This window comes from Bos grunniens, chromosome 5 (assembly GCF_055505025.1).
Source record: "Bos grunniens cultivar Pamir isolate PY7600 chromosome 5, Bosgru_T2T1.0, whole genome shotgun sequence".
In the NCBI taxonomy this organism is placed as follows: Eukaryota; Metazoa; Chordata; class Mammalia; order Artiodactyla; family Bovidae; genus Bos; species Bos grunniens.
The window spans coordinates 83,283,430-83,307,794 of NC_141169.1; the positions used below are offsets into that span (position 1 = coordinate 83,283,430).

At 38.8% G+C, this 24,365-nt stretch overlaps 1 protein-coding gene and 1 pseudogene across 17 annotated transcripts in view; one reads left to right on the forward strand and one right to left on the reverse strand.

Annotated features, from left to right (window-relative positions):
• The window catches only part of PPFIBP1 (PPFIB scaffold protein 1), a 212,127-nt gene that overhangs the window by 137,915 nt on the left and 49,847 nt on the right, over positions 1-24,365 (reverse strand). For all 17 annotated transcript variants that reach the window (XM_086401617.1, XM_086401612.1, XM_086401613.1 and 14 more), the window contains one exon: positions 285-382. The gene's annotated coding sequence lies outside the window, so the exon portion shown is untranslated. The remainder of the gene's footprint in view (positions 1-284; positions 383-24,365) is intronic.
• On the forward strand, positions 1,423-2,208 carry LOC147372536 (GTP-binding nuclear protein Ran-like; annotated as a pseudogene).

Here is a 24,365-nt window from a genome sequence, read left to right on the forward strand (position 1 = left end):
GCTACCAGGTCTATTTTCCCTCTTGACACCAAAGAAAGATTTACTCACTGACTGTCACAACATGTCTAAGTTCTACAACCACCTATGTTAGTCATATTACTTTTAGAATTTAAAAAATTTTAAGGAGAGGAAGGGGTCATAAATTATCATAGACTTTATGAGCAGACTATGCAGACGAGCAACTTTACTACTGGGGGAAAAATTTACACACTGAGTGTACAGAAAGGTAATTGCAGGCTATGAAGATACAGAAATGAACAATAGTGAGGGGAGAGTTTACTTACATTTTAAAAAACAAGTTTAACAGTGAGTTTTTTTTTCTTCAGCTCTTCAAATCTTCCATGTACTTGTTAGCAATCTGACCCATGAAGTTTTTTTTATACTGAAAAGAAACAAATACAAAGGAGATAAATTAAAACCAACTTCAAACTATGACACACCATAAAAAAGACCCTATAGATGGTGAATTATTATATAAGCAAAGAACATCAAACTAGATAACGTGTGCAATTAAAAAAAAAAAACAATAAAATGTGGGACTTCCCTGGTGGTCCAGTGGCTAAGACTCTGTGTTCCCAATGCAGGGGATCTGGGTTTGATCCCTGATCAGAGAACTAGATTCCACACGCAGCAAACAAGAGTTCTCATGCTGCAACTGAAGATCCTGCATGCCACTATGGAGATCAAAGAATCCGTGTGCTACAACTAAGACCCAGTGCAGTCAAATAGATACATTTTTAATTAAATAAAAATTTTAAATGAATAAAAACAATAAAATGTGTTAAGGACCAACAGATTTAACTAATTTCCTTCCACCTATCCTTCCACTGTTCCTTCCTCTCCCTTCCTTTTCTTCCTTCCCCCCTTCCAGCATTCATTCTTCCTTACTTCCTCAGTTACTGGCCACAACTTCATATATTCCTTGAAACCTGAATTTCAACAGAAAACTACCATCATTAATTTTTTTTATCACAAAGTACCTGGAATAGGTTAGGTGCTTTATGTTTCCAGAGTAAATGAATTAATCATAATTCACCAATGCTTAGTTGCTAAGGTTTACAAAAAGGAAGAAACTTATTATTTTCTTATCCAACAAGAATAATACATAAACAGTATGTAGAAACATATACACTGTTTTTTAGACTTGTGATTCTGATCCCATAATTCTTTTAAATAGCATATACTTAGAAAAAAATTCCCAGTACTATATACTTGGGCATGAATACCCTCACCATTACTGTAGTATCATATATTCTGTTCGTGAAGGAATACTGACGAATAGTCAATGTCCCAATATCTCATAACTACTTCCATCCAAATGAGAAAGTTGAGCGTCTCCATGTCAAATGCTAGAGATGTGATCTCACATGTGCTTTTCAAGTGTACATATGGCTCAGTCAGACGGGCGCGGGGACACTTCTGAAAGTAACATCGCGATGGCTGCCCAAGGAATCCCCAGTTCAGTTCAAACTTGTTTTGGTTGGTGATGGTGGTACTGGAAAAACTACATTCGTGAAGCGTCATCTGACTGGTGAATTTGAGAAGAAGTATGTAGCTACCTTGGGTGTTGAGGTCCATCCTCTTGTGTTCCATACCAACAGAGGACCGATTAAGTTCAATATATGGGATACAGCTGGTCAGGAGAAATTTGGTGGACTGAGAGATGGCTATTATATACAAGCTCAGTGTGCCATTATAATGTTTGACGTAACATCAAGAGTTACTTACAAGAATGTGCCTAACTGGCATAGAGATCTGGTATGAGTGTGTGAGAACATCCCAATTGTGTTGTGTGGCAACAAAGTGGATATTAAGGACAGAAAGGTTAAGGCAAAATCAATTGTCTTCCACCAAAAGAAGAATCTTCAGTACTATGACATTTCTGCCAAAAGTAACTACAACTTTGAAAAGCCCTTCCTCTGGCTTGCTAGGAAACTGACTGGAGACCCTAACTTGGAGTTTGTCGCCATGCCTCTTGCCCCGCCAGAGGTGGTCATGGACCCAGCCTTGGCAGCACAGTATGAGCACGATTTAGAGGTTGCTCAGACAACTGCTCTCCCGGATGAAGATGATGACCTGTGAGAAAGTGAAGCTGGGGCCCAGCGTCAGAAGTCTAGTTTTATAGGCAACTGTCCTGTGACGTCAGCGGTGCAGCGTGTTTGCCACTTTATTATATAGCTAAACAGAACACGTGCTTAATCTTTGGATGCTGAAGGAGATGGATGGGCTTTGGAGTGAATATGGCAGTTTAAAAAAAAACCTTCATTTTTTGGACCCGCATATTTAGGTGTTTTGGAACTCAGTTGTTTCCTCCTTGAGTTTCAAATATAAGACTGCTATAGTCACATGACAGTATTGAGAGGTGGAATCTTGTTTGTTACTGTCATTCCCATTCCTTTTCGTTTAGAATCAGAATAAAGTTGTATTTCAAATATCTAAGCAAGTGAACTCATCCCTTGTTTAAATGAGCATTTAAAACCGCTAACAGGGAAAGTTGTGCCATGTTACTATTTGAATTGCCTTTGCTATTACCACTTAACTTGAAGTCAGTTAGGTTAAATGATTCTAATTTTCTGTATACTTGAATCATTTCACACAAACGTAATGAGAAGTCAACAGTATTGTATTTGATAAGAGGTGTAAATACCATCAATAGTTAGGCTAAAATAACATCTACCCTACCTGCCTTTGGGCTTAGGTAGTGTCACCTAGAGATGAGATTTATGTGACCTGTGAAAGGTGGTACCTGTTTCAGATGTTTCAAACAGATACCTTAATTATATTTGCATTTTATGGCAGAAGTAACCATTTTCTAATGTAGAGCTTGTCAAAGTCCAATGAAATCATACAAACGGTTGCAGGAACTTGAGGGACATCTCATCTGTTAAATATGAATATAATTGTGCATTTACTTTTTTGTTTTTTGATGTTACATGTTTAATGTAAAGTTGGCATTCTAGGAAGATGTTCCATGTTTACCTGCTGTTAAGTACTCCCAAGCTTTAAAAGTTATCAAAGATTAAGGATTTCAATGGATATATCACAGCTTTGATGATTTTTCTCTCCCCAAAGAATTTTTCTGGGTGGTGCAAGAACACCTCAGGATGCTGCAGCATAAAAGTAGGTCTTAGGTAAGCCTCTCAGTGATGTGAACAGACTGCCAAACTTTCAGTAGATTAACCACTTAACGTTGTATGGTTTCCACATGTAAACATGAATTGGGTCTGTCTTGCCTGAGTTTGATCTCACTGACACCATACTGTAGCAATTAGAAATCAAGACGAGCTATTTTCCTCTTGTAAGTACTACTGTACTATAGTTCAGTTTACCAAAGTTCTTCAGATGTCCCATTATCCTTAAATGATTACTTTCCTACCTAAAAGTAGGGAAGGATCCCTTTTAAGTATATGGAAAAATGGACTATAAAGGGTAAAATTGGGTACATTTTAATTTGTTAAAGTATTGAATAAATATTAATAGATTCACTTACAGATTTGAATTGATGTATACGCTATGCTATATTCAGTTCAGAACCAGACTTTAACAGATAATGAAGTTTCCCATGATCAGATGAAATCTTTCATTGAGACACATAAGGGATATGTATTTGTAACCTTACGTAGAATGCCAGTATGACTAATACTCTGAAGCCTAAATGCAACAGTAAAATTTTGGGAGCTACTTGGAGGTGGGAGAGAATTTGAGTCATTCTTGGAAGAAAATTACAAAATATACTGCTTCTACTTTGCCTGGAAAAAAAAAATGTACATATGATCAGGACCAGTTCTAGACAAAATTACGAAGTAGGAGTTTAGCTGTGTCCTTCGCTCTGTCCTTTTGAAGAGCCAGTGACCTCACATACTTAATTAAACACAGAAGCAATAAGATCAGCTCAAAGATTCCAACAACTTAATGGATATGGATCTTGAGAACATTTTCATTAAACAAACAAACAAAGAGCTTCAGAAGAGGCAGGTGCTTAACACTGAAATAAAATGCAATGGAATTTAGGCATGAATGGTGGATAGAGGCTGTCTTGAAGGAATTTCTCAGCTTAGGTCAGCTTCTGTCCATTCAACCTCCCCAAAAACTGACTTCATATATGACCCACACATACACACCAATCCAGGTAAATTTTAAGAAATTAATGATGCATACATAAGCAAACCTGATTTTAAGACTACTGTGTGCTCCAAAAGTAAACAGGAATCTTCATCAGCAGTTTTTAAAGTCAGTGTCTGGGAACCCTACCCAATAGGTGTTTCTAAGAACAGAGGCAGAGATGAATAGATGTGTGGTAGCGGGCAGAGTAATTGCACTTTTAACTGTTTTATACTTTGATCCAAGATTTAAGTTGGAGAATTGGTTCCTTAAGCTGCTTAGAGAAGGATTCAAACTAAACAGGGATTGCATTAAAAGCTAGGGCAGAAATCCCAATGAGCTCATAACACCGCTGATCTAGAAGCATAATCACACCAAATCCCAACCACCATCTCTAACAGAGCCCCTTATGGGAAAATGTGGGTTCCAGCCTGGGTCCCAGAGCATAGGTCAGCCTGTGTCTGAGCCGACCGGAGCCAGGCCTGCCTTCCTTCCCACCCGGTGCCCTGAACAAAGAGCAGAATGAGGGCTCCCTCCACTGCTATGAGGACTGATTCACAGTGAGGGAACGAAGCTAGGCTGGGGAGGACTCGTGGATATTGCAGAGGTGGGGAGACCGGCGGTGGTGGGGTGGTCCTTGTTAGAAATTACGTGTACAAGGTCTAGATGCTTTCCATGTCAGGACTACCTGAACAGGAATAAAGGAGAAAAAGTAGTGAAACAATTTAAGGAGAAGAAGACATAGCTATGTTCCATAAGACTCACCTTAAAGTCACATGTAAAATTAGAAAACTCTTTTTTACAAGAGTATTATATAAGAAAGTGCTGCCTGAACTTGCTCCAGAGGAATTCATGTTAACTATTAATAAGAAGCACTGGGAACATTCAAGCCTGCCCTCAGCACAGAACTCTGATTATTGGCCCAACCAGGACTGAATACATTATAACATTTATAAACATGAACTATGAGATTTTTTGAGTTTCCATCATGAGCCTTGTTTAAGTAAGTCAAAGATACCCTTTGTGATGCAGTTTTGATCAAATTCAAAAGACTTTAGTCATTTCCTCAGAAATAGACCTAACTATAAATACAAACTAACCAACACAGTCAGCCGCTCACAAAGAGGCTGACTGACAAGTTTAATTTAAAAACAAGAACACATTATTAAACTGAAAAGTTAAGCCATCAAAAAATCGAAACCCATGCAAACTACATTCCTAGCAGAAAAACCCTTAGTGTAATGACAAGGATAATTACAAACAACTTTTTATATGACTCACAAACCTTTCCTTTTCAGAGATTACAAAAAAAAAAGCAAAACCCAGTATATTTGCATCCATTTAATAACACGAACCCTTAACATCTGCCCAAATCTCAGATTTCAAATACCAAGAAAATTCTCCAAACCACTAAATAAATGACTTCTGTATATCCCTTTGAGATAGAAAACACATTTATCACTACTGCTTATCTTCTAAACCCCTTTGATGTTGTAAAGCATGACCATCATAATGGAAAGTAACACGTCAGACTAATAATTGTTAGGAAGGGAAGTGAAAGTGTGAAAAGTCGCTCAGTCATGTCCAACTCTTTGCGACCCCATGGACCGTACGGTCCATGGAATTCTCCAGGAGTTAGGAAGGAAAGTTACTGCTTATTACAATGCCATATTTCATACTTTAAATGGAATTTGAAGCTCTATTCATGTTAGACAAGCATCTAAAGCAGGAGTCTGTATGCAGGGCAATGTGGTCTGCCACCTGTTTTTATAAAATTTTATTGGAACACAGTCAAGCCCATTAATTTACATATTGTCCATGGCTGCTTTTGCAGAACACAATGACAGTGCTGAGAAGATGCAACAGAGACAGTAAGGTCTACAGAGTATAAAATATTTGCTATCTGATCTGGCCCTTTGAGGAAAAGTTTCCAGACCTTTGGTTTAGGAAACAGCTATTTCTGTGGACTAAATCCTGAAATGAGAAACACTAATCCTAGAGTGGGGCTTCCCAGCTGGTTCAGATAGTAAAGAGTCTGCCTGCAATATAGGAGACCGGGGCTCAATCACTGGGTCAAACTCCATCACAGAGGAGCCTGGCAGGCTACAGCCCATGGGGGTGCAAAGAGTTGGACACAACTGAGTGACTAAACAACAACAATCTAGTGTAGTAATCTTATTGGGTAATTACCTGAGTCACTTCACCTTTAGCTGCTTTCCCTCATTTACAACACAATAAGAAGTCATATGTATTGATAACTTGTGTACCAGATACTATTCTAACAATTTTACTTTTAGTAAATGAACAATAAATTCATTTAATTCTGGGAAAGACAGAAGTAAATTATTATCCCCATCAAACAGATGAGGAAACTGAGGGAGAGGGGTTAAATAACTTACAAAAGATCACATTGCGATTAAGTGGAGAAACTGGGATCACAATTCAGGCAACATGGGTCCTGAGCTGGTATAATTAATAATAATTTCATTTCATCAAAGTCACAGATAATAAAAGGAAAACTCAAATCGTTTGTTAGTTAGAAATATTAGGCGAGTACAATGAAGTATACCCTGTATGGTATAGGATAAGATACCTAAAACAAGAATATAAATGCACAGCCATAGCCACTTAAAGACCTTTCTGATTTGCTAACCTTGGCATATTGGGAAAACAAAAGTTACAATACTCTTTATTTTTTACCATGAGTAATGAAGGAATCAAATGAACTGACCAATGTCTTATCTTTCCCCTGGTAAACAAGGCCTCTCCAGGTAGTTCAGGCCCTTTAGAAAGCCTTCAGGATAGACTTACCAGAGGGATCCTAGGGCTTCCCTGGTGGCTCAAATGGTAAAGAATCTGCCTGCCAATGCAGGAGACCAGGTTTGAACCCCTGGGTCCAGAAGATGCCCTGGCAAAGGAAATGGCAACCCACTCCAGTATTCTTGCCTGGAAAATTCCAAGGACAGAGGAGCCTGGTGGGTTACAGTCCATGGGGTTGCAGAGAGTTGACAGGACTAAACGACTAACACTTTCACTTTCAGAGGGGATCCTAAATCTTCCAAATGTGTTCCCATCCCATCTTATCCTCCACCTCTTTTCCATTTGGGAAAAGGCTGAGGGAGCATTAGCAGGAACTTTGGTATGACTACTTTTCACACTGGCAGCAAGACAGCACTATCCAGATATCCACCATCACATGACTCAGGAAGATGTTCCCTTCATGAGTTACCTACCACTTTCAGAAGATCTCCAGGAAATCTAGGGGAAATGTGTCACCTAAAATGTGACCCAGTGCTCTTTTGTACTGAATGATAGGTTGACATGATCCAAATAAAATAAGGGGAAAATATACTGCTAAATTACTCATCATCAATTTCACACTTAGAGATGGTCTAAGTCATCTTCTTAAGCTAGTTTTTGATTGGTTCCCACATCTGCAGAGTAAAGTCCAAATCCTCATTTTATCCCTTACCTACTTTTCCAATCTCACTCTGTTTTTGGTCTTTCGTGTAACCTAGACGCTCTTTTCTTTCTCTTTCATGTCAACTCCTGCTTCATCCTACCTACTCCTGCTTCTGAGACCATACTCATTTCATACTACCTTTTTTTCTCTTCTACTGCCAATTCTCACATCCAGGGTACAGGCCAAATCTCTGTACTAAATATTATGGGATATAATTTGTATTTCCCATGAAGGTTGGATCTTCACAATCCAGGAGGGGAAACAAATACATAAAAGACTAAACTAAAGCTGTATATTAAAGGTTCAAAGTGGTATAGGACCCAGATCAGGCGATCTAAGAAGACTTTAGGGAGAGGCCATCACTGTGTGGACCTTGAAGGAAGCGTTGTTGTTCAGTCGCTCAGTTGTGTCCAACTCCACAACCTCATGGACTGCAGCATGTCAGTTTTCTCTGTCCTTCAGTATCTCCTGGAGTTTGCTCAAACTCATGTCCATTGGGTTGATGATTCCATCCAACCATCTTCATCCTCTGTCTCCCCCTTCTCCTCCTGCCTTCAATCTTTCCCAGCATCAGGGTCTTTTCCTGATATAGGAAAAGTAGGCTCTTTCCATCAGTGGCCTAAGTATCAGAGTTTCAGCTTCAGTCCTTCATCATAGACTGGTTGAGTATATAAAGTTGTAGGAGTCACCATATAGGATAAAGATTGATAGTGTGGAACTACTGTACTCAATATGCCAGCAAATTTGGAAAACTCAGCAGTGGCCACAGGACTGGAAAAGGTTAGTTTTCATTCCAATCCCAAAGAAAGGCAATGCCAAAGAATGCTCAAACTACCGCACAACTGCACTCATCTCACACGCTAGTAAAGTGATGCTTAAAATTCTCCAAGCCAGGCTTCACCAATACGTGAACCATGAACTTCCAGACGTTCAAGCTGGTTTTAGAAAAGGCAGAGGAACCAGAGATCAAATTGCCAACATCCGCAGGATCATCAAAAAAGCAAGAGAGTTCCAGAAAAACATCTATTTCTGCTTTATTGACTATGCCAAAGCCTTTGACTGTGTGGATCACAATAAACTGTGGAAAATTCTGACAGAAATGGGAATACCAGACCAAGTGACCTGCCTCTTGAGAAACCTGTATGCAGGTCAGGAAGCAACAGTTAGAACTGGACATGGAATATCAGACTGGTTCCAAATAGGAAAAGGAGTACATCAAGGCTGTATATTGTCACCCTGCTTATTTAACTTCTATGCAGAGTATATCATGAGAAACGCTGGGCTGGAAGAAGCACAAGCTGGAATCAAGATTGCAGGGAGAAATATCAATCACCTCAGATATGCAGATGATACCACCCTTATGGCAGAAAGTGAAGAGGAACTCAAAAGCCTCTTGATGAAAGTGAAAGAGGAGAGTGAAAAAGTTGGCTTAAAGCTCAACGTTCAGAAAACTAAGATCATGGCATCTGGTCCCATCACTTCCTGGGAAATAGATGGGGAAACAGTGGAAACAGTGTCAGAATTTATTTTTCTGGGCTCCAAAATCACTGCAGATGGTGACTGCAGCCATGAAATTAAAAGATGCTTACTCCTTGGAAGGAAAGTTATGACCAACCTAGATAGCATATTGAAAAGCAGAGACATTACTTTGCCAACAAAGGTCCGTCTAGTCAAGGCTATGGTTTTTCCAGTGGTCATGTATGGATGTGAGAGTTGGACTGTGAAGAAAGCTGAGCGCCGAAGAATTGATGTTTTTGAACTGTGGTGTTGGAGAAGACTCTTGAGAGTCCCTTGGACTGCAAGGAGATCCAACCAGTCCATTCTGAAGGAGATCAGCCCTGGGATTTCTTTGGAGGGAATGATGCTAAAGCTGAAACTCCAGTACTTTGGCCACCTCATGCGAAGAGTTGACTCATTGGAAAAGACTCTGACGCTGGGAGGGATTGGGGGCAGGAGGAAAAGGGGACGACTGAGGATGAGATGGCTAGATGGCATCACCGACTCAATGGACGTGAGTTTGAATGAACTCCAGGAGTTGGTGATGGACAGGGAGGCCTGGTGTGCTGCAATTCATGGGAAGGCAAAGAGTCAGACACGACTGAGCAACTGAACTGAACTGAACTTACATCATAAACTTTAAAGTCAGAGAGCCCTGGGTCTAAAATCCTGGCTCCCTCTGACCAGAAATAGGGTGTGTAGGGATTACAATCAAATAAATCAGGTGGATGCCTAACCATGCTCAAAATCATATTTGTACCTATTCCTCATGTCTTGTTCAAATAATAAAGGCTTTCATGTTATGCCCCCACGTCATCTTCCCATCTCTCACTGCCAACAGCATTTCATGTTTCAACCCATGCATTCATTTGGGCATCTAATGATACATTGATTTCCACTGTGTAAATATCCCCGAAGTATGTTTTGCCTCCTCAGTAAGACTTCGTTGTCAAAGAATAGATTCTTCCAAAGAGACCCTTGGCATTTTCAAATTTTAGGTGCAAGGTCCCTGATGAGTAAGGCTAGTTGAGCTGAGAAGCAAATATAAATTACAAGCTCGGGCTGTTTGGCTAGTTACATGGGGCCCAGCCAACCATAAACATCTGTATTCCAACATGGTTTTGTTTCTAGTCTATCCAGTAACTCAGATGAACAGACTGAAAACATTTCTTTGTGGGATGGTCAAAAAGCTCATGACTTAGGGCTACTAACAGAAGTAAAGATCAAGTGAAGCAGTACAACAAAGTGATGACTGTTGGCCAAAAAATAAACAGATATTAAAGAGTTGAAGAAATTATATGTTACAGTTGATTCACAAATCTGAAGTTGGACAAAAAGCTTCAAACTAATCTTTTCAGTGTTACAAAGATTAAGTGTACAATTTTTTGTGTCTTCTCACAGTACTAAGCACTACGCTGTAAATACCAGGTGAATGAATAATCTGATAATCTCTGATGTTCCAAAGTCCTCAATGAACTCACTTTCCATGCCAAAATCAAATTTAATACACTCAAATTTCCCTTGAGGCTCGAAAACTGTAGTAGTCACAATGTCTACTGACATGTTACAGCAAATAAGGGCCACATGTTTTTAAATTAACATGTTGCTTCACAATCATATTTGTAGTGTTTAGTAATGGCTTGCTGTTTATCTCATTCTAAAGTTTTATGCCCAGCTTTTCCAATATTGGCAAAATTTTTTTTACTTCCCACAGAAAGATTCTAATTCAAAGATTCTAAGCAATTTTGGAATTCAAACGTTGTTATTCTTTGAACACTTTTACCGAACTGATTGAAGTGATGAAAGTCCACCATGAAGTTTTATATAAAAATAAATCTATGTACAATTGCATGTGTTATGAGGCAGGGGGTGGGGATGAGAGAATGAACACAGCTCAGCTTCCAAACACACCAGTTTTCCTTTGTAACAAATATTTAAATTTCATTTTTTAAATAACAAATATCATGGACCACAGTGAAAATCTTATATATTAAAATTCCACATGAAAAACATTATGAACTATAATGTAAAATACCTAATATATTTAAACAGTGGGTTCCAATTCAATTGGGGGCAAAAATTTTAGAGTAGATGTTCCGATTACTTGCACAATTCTTTTATTTTTAAATTAATTTATTCTAATTGGAGGCTAATTATTGACAATATTGTGTTGCTTTTTGCCATATGTCAACATGAATCAACCAAGGGTGTACATATGTCCCTCCATCCTGAACCCCCCTCCCACCTTCTTCCTCACCCCATTCCCCTGGGTTGTCCCAGAGCACCAGCTTTGAGCGCTCCACTTCATGCATCGAACTTGTACAGGTCATCTATTTTACATACGGTAATATACATGTTTCAATGCTACGCTCTCAAATCATCCCACCCTTGCCTTCTCCACATAGTCCAAAAGTCTGTTCTTTACATCTGTGTCTCTTTCTCTGTCTTACATATAGGGTCATTGTTACCATCTTCCTAAATTCCATATATATGTGTTAATATACTGTATTGGCGTTTCTCTTTCTGACTTACTTTACTCTGTATAATAGGCTCCAGTTTCATCCACCTCATTAGAGCTGACTCAAAAGCATTCTTTTTCAGTTGTGTCCGACTCTTTGCGACCCGTGGACTGTAGCCCACCAAGCTCCTCCGTCCATGGGATTCTACATGCAAGAATACTGGAGTGGGTTGCCATTTCCTTCTTCAGGGGATCTTCCCAACCGAGGGATTGAACCCAGGTGTCCCACATTGCAGGCAGATGCTTTAACCTCTGACCCACCAGGGAAGCCCAGTATATGTACCACAATTTCCTTATCCATTTTCTGCTGATGGACATCTAGGATGCTTCCATGTCCTAGGTATTGTAAACAGTGCTATAATGAACATTGGGGTACACGTGTCTCTTTCAATTCTGGTTTCCTCGGTGTGTATGTCCAGCAGTGGGACTGCTGGATCATATGGCAGTTCTATTTCCAGTTTTGTTTTTTTTTTAATCTCCACACTGTTCTGTGGCTATGCTAGTTTGCATTCCCACCAACAGTATAAGAGGGTTCCCTTTACTCTATACCCTTTCCAGCATTTATTGTTTGTAGACTTTTTGATGGCAGCCATTCTGACAGGTGTGAGATGGTACCTCGTGATTCTGACATGCATTTCTCTGATAATGACTGATGTTGAGCATCTCTTTCTGTGTTTGTTAGCCATCTGATAGCTTCTTTGGAGAAACATCTGTTTAGTTCTTTGGCCCACTTTTTGATTGGGTTGTTTATTTTTCTGGCATTGAACTAAATGAGCTTCTTGTATATTTTAGAGATTAATTCTTTGTCAGTTGTTTCATTTGCTATTATTTTCTCCCCTTCTGAAGGCTGTCTTTTCACCTTGCTTTTAGTTTGTTTCATTGTATTTGCACACTTCTTGAGGGATAGTCTGGTAGAAATCAGACTGCTGACTGTAGTCAGCCATGTCTTCAGAGGGAAAATATTTTATAATTATTCTGAAATATGTTCTATCTTTTATAAAAATGTAGGGAAAACAACTACTACCTCTACAATGCTAGCCTCCATACCCAAGAAATCCTGTAGAATCAAGTCCTTCCACTTCTATCTTTATTTAATGTGCTACTGCAAATATCACTCAAAAATATAAAGTCAAACCACTTCGATCCCATCACATTCTGAAAGAATATTCTGAACTAGTGTTAAATGTGTATAGTGATTGTTTGAATAAAAACAATAAGCAGCTCAGTGGTATATAACACTTTATCACACCAGTAGAACTCTGTGAACCAACATACCCCAGTGAGGTAATTATAGCTCTAAAAAGTGGGTTGGCCCATTATGAACTCTATCATTGCTGACCCAGCAGTAGGGGCTCTTCCCATTAAACTGCCCCACAAAGAATAGATCTGTTTGCTTTACCAGACTAGGACCATGATCTCTGCATCATCTGTGTTTAGAAAGAAATGGACTGGTGACTTCACTGACCTAATCCCTGAGAATTACGCTCCTCAAACATAAGTTACTGAAAATATATATATATATATTCTCCAATTTCTCCGTCTCTTTTTTTTGCTTGTTCTGTCTCAAGCCTTTATCAAGTTGAGAAAAGCTTTGTATACATACATATATATATATATGTATAACATATATTTTAGAAATCTTATTAATTTTTGCCTAAAAAAATTATGACATTTTGATTCCATTTGTTTTAGTATGAATAGAATGCTAGATTTCAAATTAAAAACAGATATGCAACAAACAATAAAAATTTACTGTATAGCACAGGGAAATATAGTCAATATTTCATAATAACCTATGATGGAAAATAATTTCAAAAATAATATATGTGTATTTGTATAACTAAATCACCTTGCTGTGCACCTGAAATACTGTAAATCAACTATACTTCAATAAAATATACATATTAAATATATATATAATTTAAAAATTCAAATTGATAGAGAAATCAAAAGCTTTTCAGACACACAGAAGTTTGGAGCATTCAGTATCACTAAACCAGCTTTACAACAAATGTTAAAGGAGCTTACATAGTCAGGAAATACAAGAGAAGAAAAAGATCTACAAAAACAAACCCCAAACAATTAAGAAAATGGCAATAGGAACATATATATCAATAATTACTATAAATGTAAGTGGATTAAATGCTCCAACCAAAAGACACAGACTGGCTGAATAGATACAAAAACAAAACCCATATATATGCTGTCTACAAGAAACCCATTTCAGACCTAAAAACTGAAAGTGAGAGGATGGAAAAGTATATGCCATGCAAATGGGAAGCAAAAGAAAGCTGGAGTAGTAATCCTCATATCAGACAAAGTTGACCTTAAAATAAGGAATATTACAAGAGATAAGGAAGGACACTACATAATGATCAAGGGATCAATCCAAGAGGAAGACAACAATTGTAAATATCTATGCACCCAACATAGGAGCACCTTAATACATAAGACAAACACTAACAGACATAAAAGGAGAAATTGACAGTAACACAATAACAGCAGGAGACGTTAACACCCCACTCACACCAATGGACAGATTATCAAGACAGAAAATTAATAAGGAAACACATGCCTTAAATGATACATTAGACAAGATGTGTCTCATTGATATCTTCAGGACATTCCATCCAAATGCAGAAGAATACACCTTCTTCTCAAGTGTACATGGAACATTCTCCAAGACAGACCACATCTTGGGTCACAAATCAAACCTCAGTAAATTTAAAAAAACTGAAATTGTATCAAGCATCTTTTCTGACCACAACACTATGAGACTAGATATCAATTACAAGAAAAAAACTGTAAAAAACACAAACACATGGAGATTAAATTATACATTTCTAAATAATGAACAGGTTATTGCAGAAATCAAAAGGGAAATTAAAAAATTCCTAGAAACAAATGACAATGAAAACATAACAACTCAAAACCTATGAGATGCAGCAAAAGCAGTTCTAAGAGGGAAGTTTATAGCAATAACAATCCTACCTCAAGGAACAACAACAAAAAATATCAAATAGACAACCTAACTTTATACCTAAAACAACTGGAAAAAGAACAAAAACCCCCCAAAATTAGCATAAGGAAGGAAATCATAAAGATCTGAGCAGAAATAAATGAAAAAGAAATGAAAGAAACAACAATAAAGATTAATAAAACTAAAAGCTGGTTCTTTGAGAACATAGACAAATTGACAAACCTTTAGCCAGACACATCAAGAAAAAGAGAAGAATCAAATCAACAAAATTAGAAATGAAAGAGGAGAGCTTACAACAGACAATGCAGAAATACCAAGGATTATAAGAGACTATTATGAACAACTATATGGCAATAAAACGGATAACCTGGAAGAAAAGGATAGATTCTTAGAAAAAGTTCAACCTTCTAAGACTGAACCAGGAAGAAATAGAAATTAATGAACATCCCAACTACAAGCACTGAAATCAAAGCTGTGATCAAAAATCTCCCAAAAAACAAAAGCTCAGGACCAGAAGGCTTCACAGGAGAATTCTATCAAACATTTAAAGAGCTAATGCCTATCCTTCCAAAACTCTTTCAAAAAATTGCAGAGGAAGGAACACTTCCAAACTCATTCTATGAGGCCACCACCACCCTGATACCAAAACCATACAAAGACAACACAAAAAAAGAAAACTATAGGCCAATACCACTGATGAACATAGATGCAAAAGTCCTCAACAAAATTTTAGCAAACAGAATTCAACAACACATCAAAAAGCTCATACACCATGATCAAGTTGGGTTTATTCCAGGGAAGCAAGGATTCTTCAATATATGCAAATCAACCACTGTGATACACCATATTAATAAAGCAAAGGGTAAAAATCATAGGATAATAGATGCAAAAAAGCCTTTGACAAAATTCAGCACCCATTTATGATTACACTCTTCAAAAAATGGGCATAGAAGGAACCTACCTCAACATAGTAAAGGCCATATATGATCAGCCCAGAAAAACATTATTCTCAATGGTGAAAAACTTTTAGTTTTTTTTTACAATTCCCCCTAAGATCAGGAACAAGACAAGGCTGTCCATTTTCACTGGTATTATTCACCATAGTTCTGGAAGCCCTGGTTACAGCAATCAGAGAAAAAAAAAAAAAAGGAATCCAGATCAGAAAAGAAGATGTAAAGCTCTCAGTGTTCATAGATGACATGAAATTGTACATAGAAAACCCTAAAGACAGTATCAGAAAATTACTAGAGCTAATCATTTTAGCAAAGTTGCAGGATACTAATCAATACACAGAAATCACTTGCATTACTATATACTAGCAAAGAAAAATCAGAAAGAGAAATTAAGCAATCAATCCCATTCACCACTGTAACAAAAAGAATTAAATATCTAGGAATAAACTTACCTAAAGAGACAAAAGAACTCTATACAGAAAATTATAAGACACTGATAAAGAAATCAAAGATGACATAAACAGATGGAGAGATATTCCATGTTCCTGGTTAGGAAAAATCAATATTGTGAAAATGACTATGATACCAAATGCAATTTACAGATTCAATGCAATCCCTATCAAATTACCAATGGCATTTTTTTTTTACAGAACTAGAACAAAAAATTTCATAATTCATATGGAAAGACAAAAGACCCTGAATAGCCAAAGCAGTATTGAGAAAGATGAATGGAGCTGGAGGAATCAACCTTCCTGACTTCAGAGTACACTACAAAGCTACAGTCATCAAGATAGTATGGTACTGGCATAAAAACAGAAATATAGGCCAATGGAACAAGATAGAAAGCCCAGAAATAAACCCATGCACCTATGGGTACCTTATTTTTGACAAAGGAGGCAAGACTATACAATGAGGCAAAGACAGCCTCTTCAATAAGTGGTACTGGGAAAACTGAACAGCTACATGTAAAAAAATGAAATTAGAACACTTCCTAACACTATATACAAAGATAAACTCAAAATGGAATAAAGACCTAAATGTAAGACCAGAAACTATAAAACTCTTAGAGGAAAACATAGGCAGAACACTCAATGACATAAATCAAAGCAAGATCCTCTATGATCCACCTCCTAGAGTAATGGAAATAAAAACAAAAGTAAACAAGAGGGACCTGATTAAACTTAAAAGCTTTTTCATGGCAAAGAAAACTATAAGCAAGGTGAAAAGACAACCCTCAGAATGGGAGAAAATAGCAAATGAAACAACTGACAAAGGATTAATTTCCAAAATATACAAGGCAGCTCATACAACTCAATACCAGAAAAACAAACAACCCAATCAAAAAGTGGGGAAAAGACCTAAACAGACATTTCTCCAAAGAAGACATACAGATGGCTAACAAACACATGAAAGATGCTCAACATCGCTCATTATTAGAGAAATGCAAATCAAAACTACAATGAGATATCACCTCACACGGGTCAGAATGGCCATCATCAAAAAGTCTACAAACAATTAATGCTGGAGAGGGTGTGGAGCAAAAGGGAATGCTCTTGCACTGTTGGTGGGAATGTAAGTTGATTCAGCCACTATGGAAGACAGTATGGAGATTCCTTAAAAAACTAGGAATAAAACCACCATATGACCCAGCAATCTCACTCTCAGGCATATACCCTCAGTAAACCAAAATTGAAAAAGACACATGTATCCCATTGTTCACTGCAGCACTATTTACAACAGCTTGAACATGGAAGCAACCTAGATGTCCACTGACAGATGAATGGATAAAGAAGTTGTGGTACATGTATATACACAATGGAATATTACTCAGCCACAAAAAGGAAAGCATCTGAGTCAGTTCTAATGAGGCAGATGAACCTATAGCCTATTATACAGAGTGAAATAAGTCAGAAAGAGAAAGATAAATATAATAACACACATATATATATGGAATCTAGAAAGATAGTACTGAAGAACTTACTTGCAGGGCAGCAGTGGAGAAACAGACATAGAGAATAGACTTATGGACATGGGGAGAGGGGAGGAGATGGTGAGATGTATGGAAAGTTTAACATGGAAACTTACATTACCATATGTAAAATAGACAGTCAATAGGAATTTGCTGTATGGCTTAGGCAACTGAAACAGGGGCTCTGTATCAACCTAGAGGGATGGGATGGGGAGGGGGATAGGAAGGAGGTTCAAGAGGGAGGGGATATATGTATACCTACGGCTGATTCATATTGAGGTTTGATAGAAAACAACAAAATTCTGTAAAGCAATTACCCTTCAATTAAAAGTGTCCATGTATATCCAAAGCCAAGGGTTTTTTACCTAAGATAAGTCCAACTCTGCTGCCTCCTGTTAAAACTCCTGTCAACCAAGATAACACCTTGGAGCTTAGTATTATTTTAGAAAAACACGAGTTAAAATACCTAGTTGATTTTCAGCTTCCATAATCAGAAAGACACAATGACCCATAAATTTTCTAAATCTCAAAAGAGAATCCAGAGCAATTCTAAAAAGGGACATAGGAGAAACATTTAGTGCTCCAGTCCTCATGTACCCTTAATATTCAATAAAAAAGAAAACAAATACAAGGGACAATACGCAGGTCACCTCTAGCATGAGAGGTTCCAGTCCACAAAAAGCCAACCTCACTTCTTTCAAAACACACCATCCAAGGCTGACACTCTGACTTTTCCATCTTCTTCATGCCATTAAAATATTGTTCCCTTTCTTTTCCTCTCCTTTCCTCTTTCTCATTTTAATGGGAACCAAATTGGGAGATGGTTTTTCCTAGGGAACACTGGCAACTGGCAGTGGTTATCATAAGCCTTAAAAATGTAATAACAGTCTTTGATCCAGCACTCCATACTAACTAAGCTAAACTAAATGTTTCAACAAGTGAGCAAAAATTTTTGTATCCAATTTTCACAATATTATTTATAATCTTAATAAGAAAAATAGCAACAATTTAACTGTGTCTACCAATAGCTACACTGAAGTACATCCATTAGACAGAACACTAAGCAAGCCAACGTTAGAGGGTTATGGTTACCAAGGGTTAATGACATCAAGGACCTTCATGATACATTAACTGATTTTTGTAAATATACAGGTACACAGGGTAAACAATCAGGAAGGATAATCCTCTATGGTTTTGCTCTTCCTCTTCATCACTGACCCTGCAAAAGTCTACTACCAGCCACGTATCTTTCACTGGAGAGAAATGGGAAGGGGGTATAGTGGCAAGGGCGTCCCAGATAGTACGGTGGTAAAGAATCCGCCTGCCAATGTAGGGGATCCAAGTTTGACCCCTGGGTAGGAAAGATTCCCTGGAGGTTGCAACTCACTCCAGTATTCTTGCCTGGGAAATTCCATGGACAGAGGAGCCTGGCAGGCTACAGTACTTGGGCTTGTCAAGAGTCAGACGTGACTGAGCTCACACACGCACGTGCGCATGCACACACATACACACACAATGGCAAATGAAGGGACAGGTGTCCACATGGTTTTTTATGGGATCTCGCTGGTGGTTCAGTGGCTAAGACTTCAAGCGTCCAATGCAGGAAACTCGGGTTCGATCCGTGGTCAGGAAACTACATCCCACATGCCACAACTAAGAGTTTGCGTGCCGCAACTAAAGACCCCGCATGCTGCAACGGAGACTGAAGATCCCACAACTAAGACCTGACACAGTTGAATAAAAAACAAATAAATGCTTTTTTAAAAAAACCCTCTCCTACTCCCAGAGTCTGTCTGTGACAGGTCTTCTCTCTTCCTCTGCGATATGCTATCACAGCCTAACATGCTGACAGTGGTGGAATATCAGACGAATATAGTTTTATTTTCCTTTTTGGTTATCTGTATAATTTCATAATGAACATCATATATTATTTCTGTCAAAGGGAGCAGAGCATGATGACTGGAAGTGTAGACTTTGGAATAGATCAGCCTGGGTTTTAATATTTCATATCCATAACTTTTTATCTATATGATTTTGGTCAAGTTACTTAACCTAAGTAAGCCTCAAGTTTCCTCATCCATCAATGGGAAGGATAACAGTATAGGCATCCTCTTATCACAGATGCTAATAGAAATGCCATATTGGATAAAAGAAATGACTACTATAGATGATATAAAATACAACTTTATTTAAGTGTTTATACTTCTAAGGAAAAAAATTTTAAGCCCCAATCTCATACGAGAAAAATACAAATTAAAACATGGGGAAATTTTCATCCAAAATGGTAACCAAAAATGTATATTAAGCAGCCTTGAGTTAGCATTTTACACATATCAAAAGAAACAATCTGTCTAATCTTGTCTTAAAGTACAAAATTAAGAGTTTTACTTTTTAAAGCCCTATTAAAAGTAGGAAACTGTGGCATATTCCCATTCTTTTTTAAAATAATTCATTAACATTAAAGAAGAAAATAATGGCTACCACTTACTGATGGCTTACTGTTTATGGAGCAGGTATCAGTGCTTGATGTGTGTTAATCATTTAATCGATCCCTGATGGAGAGACTATTATTTCCTCATTTCACAGATACAAAAACTAAGACACAGATTAAGCAAAGTACCTAATTTAGCAACCAGCCAAATCAGGATGCTAGTCTTAATCCCTCAGAATACTACACTAGACTGCAACTGACTGGCTGATTTCAACCAAACTTTTCTGGAGCTGATGGATTAAAAATGAACAAGAAGTAGTCAGTGCATGTCGCCCATTTGGATCTATATTTATCTTCTAAATTAACTTTTTCAATAATGACAACTTAAAAATTTATAATTATATAAATAAACTGAACTTTGAAATAGATGTTAAAATTACTGTACAACAAAGTAGAAATAGATTTTTTTAAATAAAGAAACAATTATTATTGATTGAGAGGGAGAAAAAATAGCCAACAATTTTAAAAACAGAGTATTTATTTTAAAACATTATATCCTATTAATTCCTACTGCTATGTGTTTATAATATCTAACATATTCTTGCAATAATGTATATATTAATTATAATAAATATACACAGACTGGAAGAGATGCTCACAAATTTAGTGACAGCAGTTTCCTAACAAAGTTTTAGAGACAACTGCAGAAGGCCACTCCAGTACTCTTGCTTGGAAAATCCCATGGATGGAGGAGCCTGGTAGGCTGCAGTCCAGGAGGTCGCTAGGAGTCGGACACGACTGAGAGACTTCACTTTCACTTTTCACTTTCATGCATTGGAGAAGGAAATGGGAACCCACTCCGGCGTTCTTGCCTGGAGAATCTCAGGTATGGGGGAGCCTGGTGGGCTGCTGTCTATAGGGTCGCACAGAGTCAGACACGACTGAAGCGACTTAGCAGCAGCAGCAGCAGCAGAAGGCATTAAAGCAGGAGAAAAACATAATCAAATTTCATTTTTAAAAGATCATTCTGGAAGCAATATCAAATTTAGAAGCAAGGATGCAACGACTGGCTTCCAAAGGTGTGAACTAGCGGAGAAAATGGAGGGGAGAAGGAGGCTGAGAAAAGCTTTAGGAGAGTTATCAAGGGATGAAGGAGCGGGAGTCAACGATGGCTCTACGGTTTGTGATGTACGGAGGCAAAATGCAGAAGAGAATGGAAAACAAAGTGCGTGCATGTGTGTGTATCATATGGGGGGTGACAATTAAATGTTGATCATACTGCAACTGCAATGCCCATCGAGCCACAGGGTAAACACATACAATGGAGTTGGGAGAACAGGTGTGGAGTTCAAGAAAGAAGCCTGGGTTCATTTCTGATTGGGCTCCATCAGTTTGTAAGTGGTCACTGACAAGATAGCTTTTGCGAACTGCCAGGGAGAATACCTAAAGACAAAAGGGTGCCAGCACTGAAAAAACCAGTTGCGGTAACAAAGCCACTGAAGAATTTTATTTGCAAACAAAAATATAGACACGGACAGTAGAGAACAATATGTATGGATACCAAGGTGGAAAGGAGGGACAGAATAAATTGGGAGATTGGGATTAACATATATACACTATTAATACTAAGCATAAAATAGATAACTAAAGAGAACCAACTTCATAGCTCAGGGAACCCTACTCAGTGCTCTGTGAGGATTAAATGGGAAGGAAATTCAAAAAAGTCGGGGTATGGGTCAGTTGGTAAAGAATCCGCCTGAAAGCAGGAGACCTGGGTTTGATCCCTGGGTTAAGAAGATACCCTGGAGGAGGGCATGGCAACCGACTCGAGTATTCTTGCCTGAGATAATCCCATGGACAGAGGAGCCTGGCAGGCCACAGTCCATGAGGTCTCAAAGAGTCGGACATGACTTAGCAGCTAAACCACCACCACCATATGTAAACATACAGCTGATTTACTTTGCTGTACAACAGAAACACAACATTGTAAAGCAACTATACTCCAATAAAAACTTTAAAAGAGACCGTAGGAAGGAAGGAAGGGCCTGGGAGAAGGAAGGGGTCCTGGAGAGGGAGGCAAGAGAATGAGAGGCTAGGAACCAAAGGATGCTGAAGGCTGCTGGGAAAAGGCTGTGTGGCTGTGTGACCCACCACACTCACACACCATCAGTGAGGAGAGAACATCCTGGCATCACACCTGCTTCCAGAGCAAACTAAGGCCCCTTGGCCAACACTCCTCACCCTTAACATCTTTAGAAAGCTGAACGAGAGGAGCTCGGTAAAGAAAGGCATGATCCTGGCAGCTTGATATTCTACAGAAATGAGTGAAAAAGCATAATTCACAGTCAGAATCAAGCTGTCAGAAACCACTTTGAGCAATACGTCATTATTAGAAAAAGATCATTTTCCTTAAAAAACTTGATTTTTAGCAGTCAGTGATAAAAAATATAGAAATGCTTTCTGAGAGAAAGAATGAAACTTGCCCAAGACCCAGAAAGTTAAAGTAGCTCAGTGGTGTTCGACTCTCTGTGACCCCATGGACTGTATAGTCCATGGAATTCTGCAGGCCAGAATACTGGAGTGGGTAGCCTTTCCCTTCTCCAGGGGATCTTCCCAACCCAGGGATCAAACCCAGGTCATCCAGGTCTCCCACACTGCAGGCGGATTCTTTACCAGCTGAGCCACAAGGGAAGAATACTAAAGTGGGAAGCCTATCCCTTCTTCTAGCGGATCTTCCCAATCCAGGAATCGAACCAGGGTCTCCTGTACTGCAGGCTGATTCTTTACCAACTGAGCTATGCTGCTGCTGCTGCTGCTGCTGCTGCTGCTGCTAAGTCACTTCAGTCGTGTCCGACTCTGTGTGACCCCATAGACGGCAGGCCATCAGGCTCCCCCGTCCCTGGGATTCTCCAGGCAAGAACACTGGAGTGGGTTGCCATTTCCTTCTCCAATGCATGAAAGTGAAAAGTGAAAGTGAAGTTGTTCAGTTGTGTCCGACTCTAGCGACCCCATGGACTGCAGCCCACCAAGCTCCACCTTCCATGGGATTTTCCAGGCAAGAGTACTACAGTAGGGTGCCATTGGCTTCTCCGAACTGAGCTATGAAGGAAGCCCAAGAATACTAGAGTGGGTAGACTATCCCTTCTCCAGCAGAGCATCCCAATCCAGGAATTGAACCAAGGTCTCCTGTGGAAAAAAGGGTGGCTCAGATGGTAAAGCGTCTGCCTGCAATGCAGGAGACCAGGGTTCGATCCCTGGGTCAGGAAGATCCCCTGGATAAGGAAATGGCAATACACTCCAGTACTCTTGCCTGGAAAGTTCCATGGATGGAGGAGCCTGGTGGGCTATAGTCCATGGGGTCGCGAACAGTCGGACACGACTAAACAACTTCACTTTCTTTTCTATCTTTCTCCTGCGTTGCAGGCAGATTCTTTACCAACTGAGCTATAAGGGAAGCCCAAAGACCCAGAAAACATGAAGGGAAAAAAAAAAAAAAAACTTCTGATCCTACTCTTGTTACATATGCTCAGCTGCCTGACCAGCCATAACTGATTCCTCTTTCCCATCAGACCCTAACAACTCTCCTTCGTGATGTGAGGATAGGCTTCAGCTTTTGCAAACAACTGTGAGTCCGTTCAGTGTCCTCTCTTAAGAAGAAACAGAAGTCAGATTAAAGGCAAATTTTACTGTTTTCCCAATGTCCTTAATTTTTTTTTTTTTTAATTTGGAGTTTCCCCATAATGGTCAAGAGATATAAACTTTATCTTGGGTTTGAATCAGTGTCTGATTCTACTTGGTCTGAATACTGAGTCAGGATAAAACCAGAAGAAGCCTAAAGAACTCGTTGGACTTAGAAACAGTACCATAAGTTGAATTTACCTGCTCACTTCCCCCCGAGCTTTTATTATGGAAATTTTCAAAGATATAAAAACATAAGCAGATTAATCCAGTGAGTGACAGGTGCCCATTATCAGCTTCAACAATCACAACCCACAGCCAATCCCATTCTATCTACACTCTCTTCCACCCATAATCCCATATTCAGTTCAGTTCAGTTACTCAGTCCTGTCCAACTCTTTGCGACCCCATGAATCGCACCAGGACTGATCTCCTGTAGGATGGACTGGTTGCATCTCCTTGCAGTCCAAGGGACTCTCAAGAGTCTTCTCCAACACCACAGTTCAAAAGCATCAATTCTTCAGTGCTCAGCTTTCTTCACAGTCCAACTCTCACATCCATACATGACCACAGGAAAAACCATAGCCTTAACTAGACGGACCTTTGTTGGCAAAGTAATGTCTCTGCTTTTCAATATGCTATCTAGGTTGGTCATAACTTTCCTTTCAAGGAGTAAGCATCTTTTAATTTCCTGGCTGCAGTCACCATCTGCAGTAATTTGGGAGCCCAAAAAAATAAAGTCTGACACTTTCCACTGTTTCCCCATCTATTTCCC